Source organism: Odocoileus virginianus, chromosome 3, assembly GCF_023699985.2.
Source record: "Odocoileus virginianus isolate 20LAN1187 ecotype Illinois chromosome 3, Ovbor_1.2, whole genome shotgun sequence".
Classification (NCBI taxonomy): domain Eukaryota; kingdom Metazoa; phylum Chordata; class Mammalia; order Artiodactyla; family Cervidae; genus Odocoileus; species Odocoileus virginianus.
Window position 1 is genome coordinate 24,974,921 of NC_069676.1, and position 17,627 is coordinate 24,992,547.

The 17,627-nt window shown below is 38.6% G+C and overlaps 1 long non-coding RNA gene and 1 pseudogene across 12 annotated transcripts in view; both read left to right on the forward strand.

The window, feature by feature from the left end:
• LOC110128585 (uncharacterized) overlaps positions 1-17,627 on the forward strand; it is a 146,402-nt gene that overhangs the window by 106,832 nt on the left and 21,943 nt on the right. For 2 of the 12 annotated variants that reach the window (XR_011486785.1, XR_011486790.1), the window contains one exon: positions 2,260-5,168. The exons of the other annotated variants lie outside the window; for them this stretch is intronic. This is a non-coding gene — a long non-coding RNA (uncharacterized lncRNA). Of the gene's footprint in view, positions 1-2,259; positions 5,169-17,627 lie in introns of those variants that run through there. 12 annotated transcript variants of the gene reach the window in all.
• Positions 6,481-6,586, forward strand: LOC139034562 (small nucleolar RNA SNORA26; annotated as a pseudogene).

A 17,627-nucleotide genomic window follows, 5' to 3' on the forward strand; every position in this document is an offset into this window, starting at 1 on the left:
GAGAGAAGCAAGACTGCAGAGGAACTGTGGCCATTGCCAAATAACAAATCAAAGGGAATTGTCTCAGGAGAGATTTCTAATTATCACACATTTGTCCTTGCAGCCAAACCGGAGTAAGGGAAATGGCTCCATTGGCACTGGCATCGTTAGGTCACAAAATCACAGAAACTTTTCCTGTGCTCCTTTAGGAATTCTTTAGAGCCTCCTGCTGCCTTAAGGTATATTGAAATAGATTTCTTAGACTGACCTTTTCCTTAGTGTTATCACCAAGTCCTTAGTAGTGATAACTATAATGCTCTATAGCTTAAGATATTTTAGAGGCAGCAAGGTAATTTAAAAAATCTGAGCCTGATAGCTAATAACATCTGAGATTGTTCTCTGACATCTTGAAAAGATTGCTTCATTTCTTTCTTACTTCTTCCCCCCCCCCCCCCGCATCCTCTTTAAGCAAACTTAATTTCAGTAAGCCTTAATGCAAATAGAGTACAAACCTATATGTTTATAAGAAAATATATGCAAATCATGTTACAGTAAGACAGTCAGTGTTCCTAGAGTAACAATTGGTTTCATCTATGTTTGTTCATGTAAATCTTTCTCAAGGTTACAAAACTATCACTAAAGATTTATAATTTGTTGGTGAAATAGTTGCAGAGATACTTTTCCTACTTTTAAATATGCTAAGATTGAGGCTGTCCAATCCTTGAGACAGAGGAGAGGTGATAAATGAAGACACAGCATCACATGAATAAAATCGAGTTGCCCTTGTTAAAAGAGTGACTTCAGTGTTCATGCATTTTGCCAATCCACAGAGGTGTCTGTGTTAGTAGCAGTCTTTAATGTCTCTGCTCTGCATTAATTCACATTTCTGACTGGCATATGCTGGAGGCTGGCCTGAATCACCTTTGTTTTATTAAAGGTGCATTTAAGGTCAACTACCACTAACTGCATTGTTAAATATTGATTTAGCCATTGGAATTAATGTAATTTTCAGTCCTTTCCCTGCTTAATGTACGCCAGCACCCCTGTGACCCAGTCAGACAGAAGATCAATATGTGGGCATTCAGCTCATAGTGAAGCTAGACTGACTGCTTTCTGTGCTCACTTGTTTTCCTCTGGAAGCCAGAGTGTTCAGGGTAATGGGCTATTTGCTTATCTGCCGATCACCTGCCAAACTTCTGAACGCTTTCATTTCTTGCAAAACGTCTCTGACCTACTTAAATAGTCCATTTCTCAGGGTTCTGAGGGATAGGTTTCCCTTGTGCAGGAAAAAACAGTATCCAGAAAGCAAAAAATCAAATCTGCAAGATTGTAACAGCAAGGTCAGCACTACATGGATTCATAACATTTCAGAAACCAAGACAAGCCTTAGAATTACTCTACTCAGCACTTTCATTTTATTTATTCAATTGGTGAGTTTAAAGGACTTTTTAAACCACTGGGGTCACAGAATCCTAGACTTTCAAATATTATTCTTCATCAAATGACCTGTGTGTATGTGTGCTCAGTTGTGTCTGACTCTTTGCAACCCCATGGACTGTAACCCGCCAGGCTCCTCTGTCCATGGAATTTTCCAGGCAAGAATACTGGAGCAGGTTGCCATTTCCTACTCCTGGGGATCTTTCTGACCCAGGGATCAAACCCACATCTCTTTCATCTCCTGCATTGGCAGGCAGATTCTTTTACTACTGTTCCACCTGGGAAGCCCTAAAGCCCTCAAGACCATGTAATTTGTCTTTATGCAAAATGAGAAAAAGTAAATGAACTTTGTGATCATATTCATTATAAATATCATTGAGTCAGGTCAAAGAAAGCTTGGTATTCAAATAAAATATCTTGGCACAGACCAAATGAAGACACTGTCCCTGAAGAGGCGTGTAATGATATTGCCTCCTTTGGAAATTTTCAGCTTGGCTCTCCAACAACTAGACAGTACCAACTGTCTTCCCTTATTCTAGTTTAACATAAAACTAGAAGAAAAACTTTGATATTGATATCAAAATATGTAGTTGATGTATGTTATTTTCCTCCCTAGACTCCACTTAAGTTTTGAGGTTCTAAGGGGCCATGTTTGCCTCCGTATGTAAATTCATTGCCTAAGAATATAGCAAACATTTGAGGAAGCAGAGCCACGAGATAGAAAGAGAGAGACCAAGCCCTGGTGATGTGGTGTCTGGATCCAGCCATGCCTGAAGATAATGATACCTCTGAAAATGTATATAAATCACTAAATTTGCTTAAATTTTTTTTTTTTTTTTGCAGGCCACAACCAAGTGTCTCAACTTACTGACAAATATCTAAGCTGAGTTGGGTGTTTGAGAAATACCTGAACCTTGATAAGTGAAGTGGCCAAACTTCTAAGTCATTAAGATAGTTTCAAAGTTATTTCTTATAGCATTTCTATGTGTGTTTTAAAATAAAAGGCCAGCAGACAAGTGTCTAGTAAACATTTTTATCCAAGATCTCTCTCTCTCTTCAGTTTGGATCTAGACAAACACATTATCTGTAGTGTAAGCATTGCAAATTGACATTTTATTTTCAAAGTTCTTATATAATGTCACTGCTTTCTAGTGTTTAATAACATCTTAATGGCTGCAGAGTATCTCTTTCACGTAAAAGCCATAGTTTAAAAAGTTGTGTTTTTTGTCCCAAACTTTTAGAAAGGCTAAAACTGAAATTCTCTGTTAAGAAAGGAAAGCACTGAGATTGAAATTATAGGCTTTTAGATCTAGAAAAATAACCTTGGAGATGGGTGCAGGACTCACAATTTCCAGGTAGCACCATGAGGCAGGGGGTTTAGGTGATGTGGCCTCAGTGGTACGCTCATTTAGCTGTGGAGCTGACACGAGCTTATGTCTCCAGCCATGCACTTTACCCGGCTTTGACTTTCACAGCCCAGTGGATTTACTAGCTGTCTCTTCTGTTACTTGACAGCATTCTGGGAGGTACTTTCTATTGCAGGGCTGTCTGGGGTCAAAAGCTTCCAATGATTAGATGCTGTAGGACAGAGGCATTATTTAAAGACAGCCATGGATGGATGTAATTTTGTAGTTTATGTCCATGTTCTCTGAGTGCAAAGGTGTAGTAGTCCTCCAGTCTCTGTGGAGATGAGGAATGTAATTAGAAAATAGAAGTTTAAAGGCAAGAAGGATTAAATTAACTGGAACAAACACAGTAAAGAGAATCAAATCTTTTGTCTCAGCACTTGGTTACACAGTGAAGCACAGGGATTAATGATAAAGTCCACACAGAGTTTTGGTGGCATCTCTACCTGGCTCAGTGGTTAAGAATCCATCTGCCAATGCAGGAGGACACAAGAGACAAGGGTTCCACCCCGGGGTTGAGAAGATCCCCTGGAGAAGGAAATGGCAAACCACTCCAGTATTCTTTCTGGGATAATCCCATGGACAGTAGAGCCTGGTGGGCTATGGTCCATGAGGTCGCAGACGTGACTGAGCCACTGCGCATGTATGCACACCTGCTGAAGGTGGCATTGGTAGCAGATTTGATCATTCCATTTCTTTGGGTGATTTTTATTCTCATCACATAGACCTCCTTGCAAACACTCTGCAGTTATGTACAATTAAATGAACTCACTCATTGACATAAAGGAGGTGTGAAATATAAAACAATATTAGATATTGATGACTTTGCCTCTTTTCATGTGTTGGCTGTAGAGTACACAGTGCGAAAGTCTATGAGCACTAAAGCATCAAAATTATAAAGCGTCTGGATGTGAAGTTCATAAAGCTGAAGCTACTTTTTTCTTAAACAAAGGCAGATGCTTTGTGTAGATAGATATCTCTTTTCTGTGTTCTAGGCATTTACTTTCATTTTTGAAAGCCTTTTAAGTGCTACATGAGGCACCTGGCCCTGGAGTGAAAAGAGATTAAAAACACCTTGGGGAATCTTAATTCCCTCTAAATCACTTTTTTGCCCCTTAAAAAAAAGAGTTGGTCTCAAATGAAAGAAATATGGAACCTTACCTACCTTATGAATAATCTCTCTTTTCTCCTCTCCTGTTGCCCCCGAGTTCCAGGACTTGCTGATAGATACGTGGTGATTAAAAATTCTCATTGTGCCCGTGTGCCTCGTGCCCTCTCTTTGTTGCTCTGCAGTTGGGTATCAAAGCTGTGCTATCTATGTTCTTTGAAGACTAAGCAGGTTGGACGTGCGATTTAGATGAAAAACAATTACTCAGTGTTAGCTTGCTTTTGGCAAGAGTGTATTAAACCTCATCTCACTGATGGGAAACAAAAGCTGCACTTCATCTTCATGAATTTCAAATGAGAGGGAGACAAAAAGAAGGAAGCAGTGAGTTTTCTGGCAGGAGCTTTTCTGCATAACCTTTCCCTGATGAGTTGGTTCCTTTCTTGAGAGAATAGCCTTAGCATTGGCTTGGATAATAATACATTTCTCTCCCATGCACAGATGGTGCAAATGATCATGCAGTTTTACTGGTGGGGAGGTTTTGAAACACAAAAAGAGAACTAAACAGCTGAAGTACATGCTGTGGCATTTTTTTTGGAACTTGTGAAAGGAAGAGAATTAATGGACACAGTGCACTGATACCTTTTATTATAAATGTGTTTGGTTTTGAGAAAAGGCAAACAAAGGACATACTTGTGAACCAGCTACGTTTTGAGTTAAATTGGGCCTTAAGAACACTGTATTGTCTTGAAGGGCTCAGTTTAAAACCCCTAGTTCAGAGAATTTCATTGGATCATCAACTTCTGAGTAATGTGTCGTTGCTTGGGATGTCAGAATAAAGTCTTGGCCCTGGTCATTGAAGGAGAGCCTATGGACCTAAGTGGCCTGTTGCTGAGTGAGGAACAAACTAGTTCTTAGGGAGCCCATAAGATATTTAATACTTTTCACAGTATCACACAGTTAAAAAACACTAAAGAAACATCAAAGGCAGTATTGAAAGGGAATGAAATTACCTAAGCCTAGCAGACATCATGTGTGCTTAGATAGCTCCATGCTTGACTTCATTCTCTGCCGTCACTCTCAAAATTTTTAGTCACTTTTGAATAAAGACCCTTGCATTTTCACTTTGCGCTGGATCCCGCATATTTTAAAGCTGGTCTTGAGGAAATTTTATCAAGGAGGATTGAGAATGGAGGGCTGTTTCTGGCTCCCTGCTGTCTGAATTTTCCAGCTGCGGTACAACTTTCCTAGTGTAACTAGTGGAGCCAATTGCTCCTGACAGTCAGGGACAGGGAATAGTCTTCTTTTGAAGAAGTCTCTGAATGAAAGGTAGTTGGCTTCAGGTAACTTATATGTCTTTTCATATACTCACCTCAGCTTGTCACATTCGTAAGAGTCAAAAACTGTACTCTATCTGAGCACTAATATTGCTTGAATGACTTCAAAGTAATATGTGTTTTGTTGACTCATGGCTAACATGTGGGAAAAAATTTTTTTTATAGAAAAACAAGATTTAGGTTTCAGTTTTGGCTATGAACACATTCTTTATATTTGTATGGAGTTTATGTTTAAAATTAAATTGCAGTTTTTCCTTTTAGGCTATTGTCAACCTCTAGTCCCTAACCTGACTAATGTTGGAGGTTTGGTAAAATTCTGTTGATCTCTCAAGTTTAAACCTATCATATAGGTGAGAAAGTGGCTAGGGACTTGATGAGACGTAACTTAGGGCAGCAGTCCCTAATCTTTTTGGCACCAGGGATTGGTTTTGTGGAAGACAGTTTTTTCCACAGACTGGGGTGGATGGAGGGAAATGGTTTCAGATGATTACATTTACTATATACTTTATTTCTGTTATTATTATATCAGCTCCATCTCATATTACCAGGCATTAAATCTTGGAGTTGGGGACCCTTGCCTTAAGGCATTTTGAGACATGGTAGAGCCTAGAACAAAGGCTTCGTACAGAGAGAATTGGGTCTGAGTTCTGGTTCTGCCATTAAGCTCTTACAGAGCTGCTTTGCTTCTATGAAAGTCATTTCATTGCACTAAGACTCAACATCTTCAACAGTGAAATGGGGATAAGAATGTTACCTTGCAGGAATATGTCAGTATTAAATGAAATAATAAGTATAAAGTGATTAGAACAGTCCATAATACTTTGAGTTTTTTTAAAATTAATAACTCTATACATTTAATTATTTAAAGTAACTGGATGTAATTCTCTCTTCCTAATCTTAACCTTTTTATATGGACTAAGCTCACTATTTAAAACCCATGTTCAAATGAGATTTTCTGCATGCATTTAGGAAAGAAAAATAATCAAGAAAATATGAACCAACTTTACTTAATTATATAGGATGTTTCTTAATAAAATATTTATAATTTTCCTGTAGGATTTAGGTGACTTCCTACCCAAAAGACTTAGAGTTAGATCTATATAGAGTAAAGATATAAGTGTTTCTTACTCTGAATCTGAATGTTTCCATTTTATAAAATTTCCCAAATGTCCACACAGGTAGTATCAGTCCCTCACACAAATTATAAGAATCTGTTATTACTTTAAAAGGTAATCTTACACAGGAGGGTAGAGGAAGTCTCCATAAAACCCAGAGAAGAGACTTTTAGAACTCCTCTCTGGATCCTGTCTGGAGTCACAACTGAACCGGAAGATTTTAAGTCTTAGCACTTACCAGTATGTGTGTAGTTAATACCAAAGTCATTAAACTTGGAAAAAAAAAAAAAAGGTAATCTTAAAAAAAGGTAATCTAAAACCCATGACTACATAATACTATAAAATAGTTTCTTCTTCTTAATCACTTTGTTGTGCTGTGTTAGTCACTCAGTCGTGTCCAACTCTTTGTGACCCCACGGACTGGGGCCGTCAGGCTTCTCCGGCCATGGGATTTTCCAGGCAAGAATACAGGAGTGGGGCGCTGTTTCTTTCTCCATGTTAAGCACTGTGTTCATTCCCAAAAAGTAAACTTGTCAGTCGTACTTCACTGCCTTGGGTCTTCCTTGAAAAAGGCCCCACTACATGGTCAAAATCACAGTTGTGAAACTGAAGCCTCTGGTTTCCATCCTGTGAGCGAGATCCTCTGAGGTGTTTGGACACATACAGGATGTTTATAAATTCCTTATGGTATTTTAAAGTTTGATACCTTGTCCATCATAGAAGCAGACTGTAAACATCTCCTGTAAACAGAGCCCTATTCAAATATCTAGACTTCAGCATAAGCATCATCTTTAGGAATGAATTGTTCTTTAAAAAAAATATTTATTTGGCTATACTGGGTCTTAGTTGTGGCAAGTGGAATCTTTTAGTTGTGGCGGGCAGGATCTTTAGTTACAGGGTGCTAAGTCTTCAGTATGTGAACTCTTAGTTGTGGCATGTGGGCTCTAGTTCCCCAACCAAAGGTCGAACCTGGCCCTCCCCGCCCCCCTCAACATTGGGAGCACGGAGTCACAGTCACTGGACTACCAGGGAAGACTTTGCATTGTTCCTTTTGATTTGCCAAGCTGTTGAAAACATTCTCCATTTGGTGAGTGATTTCATGGATTACCTCTATGAGTACAATCCTTAAGATGAGAAGGCAGCTTATATAAATCCTGAGAAAAATACTCTGAAAGGAACAGGTAATAGAAGGTAGCTTTGAAATTCATCCAGGTCAGCTGATACGTTTTCTTAAAAGGACATTGTGGATGAACCATTGACTGAAATAAAATCATGCAGGAAGAAAAGACAATGAAAAATAATGAGATTATCATAATTAGGTGAAAATTTTGTAACATCTCAAAGTAACACCACATAAACCATGTATATATTTTACAAAATAAGGTCAATAACTCACACTTTCCTGAAAGCAGAATAGTAAAAACTTTACATTATTAAAATTTTAAATCATATATTTTATAATGATTTATTTTATTACCTTATGAATACATCTGCATACCCTCATCTCTCTAAACATATACACATGATTCACATTGCTGCATATATCTACTAAATGCAGTTTTTTGTCTTCCAAGGCATTGTTGTTGTTTAGTCACTGAGTCATGTCCGACTCTTTGTGACCCCAAGGACTATATGGCGTGCCAGGTTTCCCTGTCCTTTACTATCTCCCGGAGTTTGCTCAAAATCATGTCCATTGAGTTGGTATGCCATCCAACCATCCTCTGTCACCTGCTTCTCCTCTTCGCTCAGTCTTTCCCAGCATCAGGGTCTTTTCCAATGAGTCAATTCTTCACATTGGGTGGCCAAAGTATTGAAACTTCAGCTTCAGCATTAGTCCTTCCAATGAATATTCAGGGTTGATTTCCAGGCATATTCATTTTTAAATGAATAAAGCATTTGTGATTCGTTACCGGTATGCTGACTGTATTAATAGAGGAGAACTTTCATCACTTTTATAAAACATATAACCTCTCTTTCATACAGTTTACCTCTTTGTGGAAATTCCTGATTATGCTAAGAGAAAGCAATCCAAAATAAATGAAAATTTTACTAGAATAGTTGTATTTTTAATATGATACTCGATGGGAAGGTAATTAGGATAATAGTTTGCTTCTTGTTCCACAGTTCTTTGAACTTGTTTGTTTTAATGACCATATTACTTTTGCCAGGAATTTTAAGTTATCTGTAATATAATTTCATCACACCCTTTTGTGGCTTTTGAAAGTGAAGATGTAAGCTATATTGCTGCTGCTGCTGCTAAGTTGCTTCAGTCGTGTCCAACGCTAACAACCCCATAGATGGCAGCCCACCAGGCTCCCCCGTCCCTGGGATTCTCCAGGAAAGAACACTGGAGTGGGTTGCCATTTCCTTCTCCAATGCATGAAAGTGAAAAGTTAAAGTGAAGTTGCTCAGTTGTGTCCGACTCTTAGCGACCATGGCCATGGACTGCAGCCTACCAGGCTCCTCCATCCATGGGATTTTCCAGGCAAGAGTACTGGAGTGGGTTGCCATTGCCTTTTCCAAGCTATATTGAGTGACTTGCATTAGGATGGCTGCTGTTGATGAACTTTTGGGAGTAATATGATTTAGAAGGGAGAGGTCAGATTCTTGCCCAGAAAGATCTAGTTTTGGGGACTGAACATTCCTCAGCATCATGTGGTTCTGGGGCAAGTGTTTAAAATTCTTTGCCATAGTTTTACAATCTGAAAATTTGTTAAGATTAGAATCAATATACAGAGTACCCAATATTCTAGGTGGAATGACTCAGTAGATGGTAGCTAGTAATACTAATTACAGATAGATTTGTGTTGAACTGACCAGACTTTATGAACATAGTTTGCATAAAGCCAGAGTACCCCAAAACTTACCAATTGGACTTAACTCCTTTCTACAAAGTCAACAATGTCTAAAAGTCTCTTGGCCTTTCTTTGGTTTTACTTATAACAGAAAATAATGTATTTTTTCCAGCTTTGGATTATAGCTTGAATGTAAAATTAGTAGTCTTCTTTACCAGTATTTACTGATGTGGTTAGTCTTTTAAAAAGAAGACTATTTTCCTCTGAATTTCTTATGTTATATGTATCTAAAATGAGGTTATTTTTTGTTACTTGAAAGTCAGACTTTGTTTAGCTTAAGGGATTTAACAGAACGTGCAACACTGCTGTTCTTAAATATCAGGGTTCCTTTTTCCTTTTCTATTTTTTGACTGTGCTGCCCAGTTTGCAGGATCTTGGTTCCTTGATCAGGGATCGAACCCTGGTCCCTGGCAGTGAGAGTGCTGCCAAATCCTAACCACTGGGCCTCCAGGGAAATCCCTATGGTTTCTTTTTGGTAGAGAATTCACAGAATTTTAAAAATATGTATAAATTAGAATTTAATATGGCACTTTTCCCCTTAAAAGCTGTTCAGATACCTATGTTTGTTTTAGATTATTCCAAATTTCTACTTAACAACTATGAATTGTAATACAGATAAGACCTTTCCACGTGTATCATTTTGTTGGCTATAATTGAACAAAACCCCCGAGTAAAACAAAATGCCTAGAGTTTTCCAGCTGAATATATATTACAATAGTTTGGTGAATAAAAAATTGTTTTCCAATGAAACAATACCAGTAAGTGACATGTGCATTTGCTCAGAACTTCGTATGGTTCTGGCATGTATTATACATACTTTTCTATAAATTTTGAGCATCAAAGAGGCCAAAGTTTTTTTTTGCATTGCTTTTTTCCTGGTTGATTTTGTTTAATAAGACTAATGTGCATTGTTGAGAATGAACATAAAAAGAGGCATTGGATACATGTGGCATTTGTCTAATTTCCAGGACAATAGACTAATACCTCTGAAAAGAAAATTGATACCAAATATGACATGGAACATATGCTAGGGTAAATCCTGGAGACTGAATTCATCTTAAGCATGAAATGTTAGAACCTCTGAGAGTATTCACTGGAAATCCAGAAACAGTGTCTGGTCCTGACACATTTCTTCTTTCAATAAAAACCAGATCCAGGCCAGTGCTAGTGTTAAGCCCCAGGGTAGCAACAATGAAGCTGACATCAGGTGAAATTCCACTATTTATCATAGCAGCTATGTGGGTAACTTAAATACTCCACCCCCAGCATTCTGACACAATGCAATTATTTTGCTTTTGACAGACAGACGGCATTTGTTTGAAAAGGTTATTGCTTAAAGTACCATCTTCCGATAAATGTGCTCAGATTTGTATTTTAGATCTATTTCACAGCTGCACTTTTATAAATAGGTTGGAAAATAGCTAGACACCGATTTATGCTTGACAGCTAGTTTTACTGGTGTTCAGAATTTCTGCAAGGATACTTTGACTTGTTCCCTTGAGTCTTCACAGCTCATGAAAACTCCAAACAGCGTTAAAGACAAGAGGAAAAAAATTCTTTAATACAGTATGTTCAAACCTCAGTGGATTAGCTTGCTCCAGATTTTCCAAACAGTTTCAGTTTGGAACAATATTTTTCAGTTGTTTATTTGAACAATTATTGCAGTTGTTTCATTTTTTTCAGTGTATAATAAAAGGCTTGCTCAGTGGTTAATTTAGACAAGAGAGTGTTCAGGCTGAAGCAGGTAAACCTGTTTTATAAATGTGAATTTGTATGTATCTGTTTTTACTGTTGGGTAAGAACATGGATTCTGGAGTCAAACTGCTTGTCTTCCAAATAAGTTCTGCAGGAGATGTTGCACAATAACTACATTTCTTTTGTTTCAGTTTCCTTGTCTGTGTAAGCATGGATGCTAATGTGAACTAAAGTTATGAGGACTAAATTAGTTAATGCATTTAAAGAATTTAGAAATGCTTGGCTTGTAGGGGATGACTGATAAATATTAGCTTCTGTTATAGGTGTATGTATGTGTATATGTATGTTTATAGACTGTGTACAAGAAATGGCAATCTGCTCCAATATCCTTGACTGGGAAATCCCATGGACAGAGGAGCCTGGTGGGTTACCATCCATGGGGTTGTCAAAGAGTCAGACATGACTTAGTGATTAAACAATTAACAACATATGTACACATATATGTGCATGTATGTATTTGTGAATACGTAATATATTGTAGAAATAATATTGATAAACCTAGAATATATTCAGTGTTCCTTCTTATGTCATATCCCTGTTCCATCATTGATTATATGAATGTTGCTGTATTACCAAATATGCCTTGAGTATTTTATAAAACATTGTCAGAGATAATGAAAATTATACTGAAAATGAATAATATAAAATATAATGACTATACATGTATCCAAATTCTTTAAAAATTGATTGTTTTTTTGTCTCATTTTCCCTCAAATATCTTCAAATATGTTGTAAATGTAGAGAGAATTTAAGTTGCTGGAATGACTCATCTAGAACCTTCCAGATATGTTGATATAATTGATTGTGTGTGAACATTCTCATGTGCCAATTACATATGGACATCAGGGTGAGCAAAAGACATAATAAATGACAGAGTTGTTTCTTTCATTTATGGGAAAGTGGTTTTTTTTTTTTAAATACACCTTATAATTTTTAAAAATTTGTTTATTTATTTTGCTGCCCTGAGTGAAGATCATGCTTTCCCAATGGTGATGGCGAAGGAGAAGACGTGAGTATAGCGGTAGCTGCAGAGGACACTATGCTTAAGAGGATAGACTATTACTGTGATTGCTGTTGTTGCTGTTAGAATAAAGGCGTGTTTTCTATTAGTGGGGAAGAACTGGAGGGAAGGGGCAGATAGTTAAACAGCTAGGAGAATAGTCAGTGGAACAAGTCATTTAAGAACTGATAGTTTAGCAAGATGGATCTGGCAATGGAATGCAGACTGGACTGAACTTTGAAAGTGACCAGAGGGCAGGAGACCATATGGGGAGTTGTTGCAGCAGCAGGGAGATTGTCAGGGAACTGCAGATTGCACAGAAATGAAATAAAGGGGTAATAATAGGTATCAGTGAGGCCCCAGGAAAAGAAAAAACAAGAGGTAGTACTGAATTAAATACTAAGAAGTAAATAACATCCAAGGTATCCTCAAGTTTGGCTTTAACATAACTGGGGCCATTTCTGCCTCACTCCCCAAAGCAGTTGAGGCTCACTATAACTTTGCTTGTCCAGAGTCTCTGACAGTGACCCTAAAGAAACATCAGACTTTCAGTTTTTTTTATTTTCTTAATTGTGTTCTTTTGTTATTAGTATCAGTATTACGTGATCTTCCAAAACTAATTGCTCTGATTACTGTGCATGTCCTATGTCATCTTTCATCTCATGAATCTGCAGTTACTGAAAATAAGCCGAATCAATAGAAGAGACACAAAGGCCACATCCACAGGGGCTAAGTGACCTGTCAGGATGAGAGCCTTGAGCCACTGTGCAATGTACCTGTTCATCATCATTTTGTTGTCAAAACTGCTTTTTTTTTTGGCTTTCTTTTTCTTGCTCCTGCTTCAAGCATATTTTTGGAGCATTTTAGTGACCTTGAACATGAAATGAAATGGTGATGCCACTTCTAAAAGGAAATGTGTTTATGATGTGCTGGTTCATGAAAGAGAATCATCAGTCAGAGTTCCCCAAGGGCTTAACCTTCATCTGCTTTTCAAAGAGAAAATCTGCTTCCTTCCTCTCATGCAGAGAGCTTTGCCCGCTTCCTCTCCCTGTCTACTTCCATAGCTGTCCTGCATCAGTAGATTTTTAATCTTTGGAGTCTTTTGGTGAGGATGCACCATCTGTAGTTCAAAACTGTGACAACTTTCTCTTTCTTTGTTTCAATTTTCTCCCTGTATCTTCCTGCCACTTCATTAATTTCTATCACTGTATTGCTATAATGCAGGGTGAAAGTATTGATGTTGTGGACTCAAAATGTGAATCCAATTGTTGCTTGTGAGTTTGCTGCATGTTTGGGAAATCTTCAGTTTCGTTTAGTCGCTTAATCATGTCTGACTTTGAAACCCCATGGACTATAGCTCGCCTGGCTTACCTGTTCATCACCAAATCCCAGAGCCTACTCAAACTCGTGTCCATCATGTTGGTGATGCCATCCAAACATCTCATCCTCTGTCGTCCCCTTCTCCCTCCCTCCCTCCATCTTTCCCAGCATCAGGGTCTTTTCAAATGAGTCAGTTCTTCGCATCAGGTGGCCAAAGTATTGGAGTTTCAGCTTCAGAATCAGTCCTTCCAATGACTGTTCAGGACTGATTTCACTTAGGATGGACTGGCTGGATCTCCTTGCAACCCAAGGGACTCTCAGGAGTCTTTTCCAACACCACAGTTCAAAAGCATAAATTCTTCAGCACTCAGCTTTCTTTATAGTCCAACTCACATCCATACATGACTACTGGAAAAACAAAAGCTTTGACTAGATGGACCTTTGTTGGTAAAGCAATGTCTGTGCTTTTTAATATGCTGTCTAGGTTGGTCATAGCTTTTCTTCCAAGGAGCAAGTGTCTTTTAATTTCATGGCTCAGTCACCATCTGCAGTCATTTCGGAGATCAAGAAAATGAAGTCTCTCACTGTTTCCATTGTTTCCCCATCTATTTACCATGAAGTGGTGGGACCAGATGCCGTGATCTTGGTTTTCTGAATGTTGAGCTTTAAGCCAACTTTTTCACTCTCCTCTTTCACTTTCATCAAGAGGCTCTTTAGTTCTTCTTCACTTTCTGCCAGAAGGGTGGTATTATCTGCATATCTGAGGTTATTGATATTTCTCCTGTCAATCTTGATTCCAGCTTGTGCTTCATCAAGCCCAGAATTTCGCAGGATATACTCTGCATATGAGTTAAATAAACAGGGTGACAATATGCAGCCTTGATGTACTCCTTTCCCTATTTGGAACCAGTCTGTTGTTCCATGTCCAGTTCTAACTGTTGCTTTGACCTGCATACAGATTTCTCAGGAGGCAAGTCAGGAGGCCTGGTATTCCCATCTCTTTCAGAATTTTCCACAGTTTGTTGTGATCCACACAGTCAAAGGCTTAGGCTTGTGTAGTCAATAAAGCAAAAGTAGATGTTTCTCTGGAGCTCTCTTGCTTTTTCGATGATCCAGCAGATGTTGGCAATTTGATCTCTGGTTCCTCTGCCTTTTCTAAAACCAGCTTGAACAACTGGAAGTTCACAGTTCACGTACTATTGAAACCTGGCTTAGAGAATTTTGAGTGTTACTTTGCTAGTGTGTGAGATGAATGCAATTGTGCAGTAGTTTGAGCATTCTTTGACATTACCTTTCTTTCGGATTGGAATGAAAACCGACCTTTTCCAGTCCTGTGGCCACTGCTGAGTTTTTCAGATTTGCTGGCAAATGGAGTGCAGCACTTTCACAGCATTATCTTTTAGGATTTGAAAGAGCTCAACTGGAATTCCATCACCTCCACTAGCTTTGTTCGTAGTGATCCTTCCTAAGGCCCACTTGACTTTGCATTGCAGAATGTCTGGTTCTAGGTGAGTGATCACACCATTGTGGTTATCTGGGTCATGAAGGTCTTTTTTTGTATAGGTTCCATGTATTCTTTCCACCTCTTCTTAATATCTTCTGCTTCGGTTAGGTCCATACCATTTCTGTCCTTTATTTAGCCCATCTTTGCATGAAATGTTCCCTTGGTATCTCTAATTTTCTCGAAGCGATCTCTAGTCTTTCCCATTCTGTTGTTTTCCTCTATTTCTTTGCGTTGATCACTGAGGAAGCCTTTCTTATCTCTCCTTGCTACTCTTTGGAACTCTGCATTCAAATGGGTATGTCTTTCCTTTTCTCCTTTGCCTTTTGCTTCTCTTCTATTCTCAGCTATTTGCAGGCCTCCTCGGACAACCTTTTTGCCTTTTTGCATTTCTTTTTCTTTGAGGATGGTCTTGATCACTGTCTCCTGTACAATGTCATGAACCTCCATCCATAGTTCTTCAGGCATTCTGTCTATCAGATCTAATCCCTTGAATCTATTTGTCACTTCTACCATATAATTGCAAGGGATTTGATTTAGGTCCTACCTGAAAGGTCTAGTGGCTTTCCCTACTTTCTTCAATTTAAGTCTGAATTTTGGCAATAAGGAGTTCATGATCTGAGCCACACTCAGCTCCTGGTCTTATTTTCGCTGACTGTATAGAGAGATTCTCCATCTTTGGCTGCAAAGAATATAATCCATCTGATTTCAGTATTGGCCATCTGCTGATGTCCATGTGTAGAGTTTTCTCTTGTGTTGTTGGAAGAGGGTGTTTGGTATAACCAGTGCGTTCCTTTGGCAAAACTCGGTTAGCCTTTGCCCTGCTTTGTTTTGTACTCCAAGACCAAATTTGCCTATTAAGTCAAGAGCTAGGTTCCTATTTTTGCATTCCAGTCACCTTTAATGAAGAGGACATCTTTTCTGGGTGTTAGTTCTAGAAGATCTTGTAGGTTTTCATAGAACTGCTCAACCTCAACTTCTTCAGCATTACTGGTCTGGGCATAGACTTGAATTACTGTGATATTGAATGGTTTGCCTTGGAAATGAACAGAGATCATTCTGAGATTGTTTTTGAGATTGCCTCCAGGTACTGCATTTCTGACTCTTTTGTTGACTATGAGGGCTACTCCATTTCTTCTAAGTTATTCCTGCCCATAGTAGTAGATATAATGGTCATCTGAGTTAAATTCACCCATTCCAGTCCATTTTAGTTCACTGATTCCTAAAATGTTGATGTTCACTCTTACCATCTCCTGTTTGACCATTTCCAGTTTGCCTTGATTCATGGACCTAACATTCCAGCTTCCTATGCAAATTGCTCTTTTTTTATTTTATTTTTTTGTATTATTGCTCTTTACAGCATCGGACTTTACTTCTATCACCCATCATATCCACAACTGGATGTTATTTTTGCTTTGGCTCCATCTCTTCATTCTTTCTGGAGTCATGTCTCCACTCTTCTCCAGTAGCATATTGGGCACCTACTGATCCAGTTGGGAGTTCATCTTTCAGGGTCCTATCTTTTTGCCTTTTCATACTGTCCATGGGGTTCTCAAGGCAAGAATACTGAAGTGGTTTGCCATTTTCTTTTCCAGTGGACTAGGTTTTGTCAGAACTCTCCACCATGACCATCTTGGGTGGCCCTACATGTCTTGGCTCATAATTTCATTGAGCTATACAAGACTGGTCTCTGTGATCAGTGTGGTTAGTTTTCTGTGATTGTGGTTTTCATTCTGTCTGCCCTCTGATGGTTAGGGATAAGAAGCTTATGGAAGCTTCCTGATGGGTGAGACTGACTGAGGGGGAAACTGGGTCTTGTTCTAATGGGCAGGGCCATGCTCAGTAAATCTTTAATCCAATTTTCTATTGATGGGTGGGGCTGTGTTCCCTCCCTGTTATTTACCTGAGGCCAAACTATGGTGGCAGTAATGAAGATAATGGCAACCTCCTTCAAAAGGTCCCATTCAGGCAATGCTGCACTCAATGACTCCAACCCATTTATATATATATATCCCATATATATATATATATCTCATAAGAATAATTACGATAAAAATAACAAACTATTCAAACAACACAACCTAAAGGAACACTAGCAGATGTTTTAATTTATGTTGCCAGCATAATGGTAATGGAGCTGCTATGATTGTCAGTTATTGTATGATATCTGTGAATTTATTATCTGTGGATGTTTCCTGTTGTTCAGTCGCTAAGTCATGTCTGGACTCTTTGCAACCCCATGGACTGCAGCACACCAGCCTTCTTTGTCCTTTTCTATCTCCCAGAGCTTGCTCAAACTCATATTCATTGAGTTGGTGATACCATCCAACCATCTCATTCTCTGTCACCACCTTCTCCTCCTGCCTTCAATCTTTCCCAGCATCAGGGTCTTTTCAAATAACTCGGCTCTTTGCATCAGGTGGCTGAATTATTGGAGCTTCAGCTTTAGCATCAGTCCTTCCAGTGAATATCAGTGTTATTTTTCTTTAGGATTGACTGGCTTGATCTCCTTGCAGTCCAAGGGACTCTCAAGAGTCTTCTCCAGCACCACCGTTCGAAAGCATCAATTTTTCGGCACTCAGTCTTCTTTATGGTCCAACTCTCACATCCATACATGACTACTGGAAAAACCATAGCTTTGACTGTATGGACCTTTTAGCTAGATTTAGTATGAACTGTCCTGTATAGTCAGATTATCAAGGCCATAATCAAAGCCGTTGGAGGGCTTAATCAATGACCTCAACATTTCCTCTGCTGCAGTGATTTAAACAGAAGGGATGATGTTACACTCATAGTTACTTGAATAGAGTAAGTTCA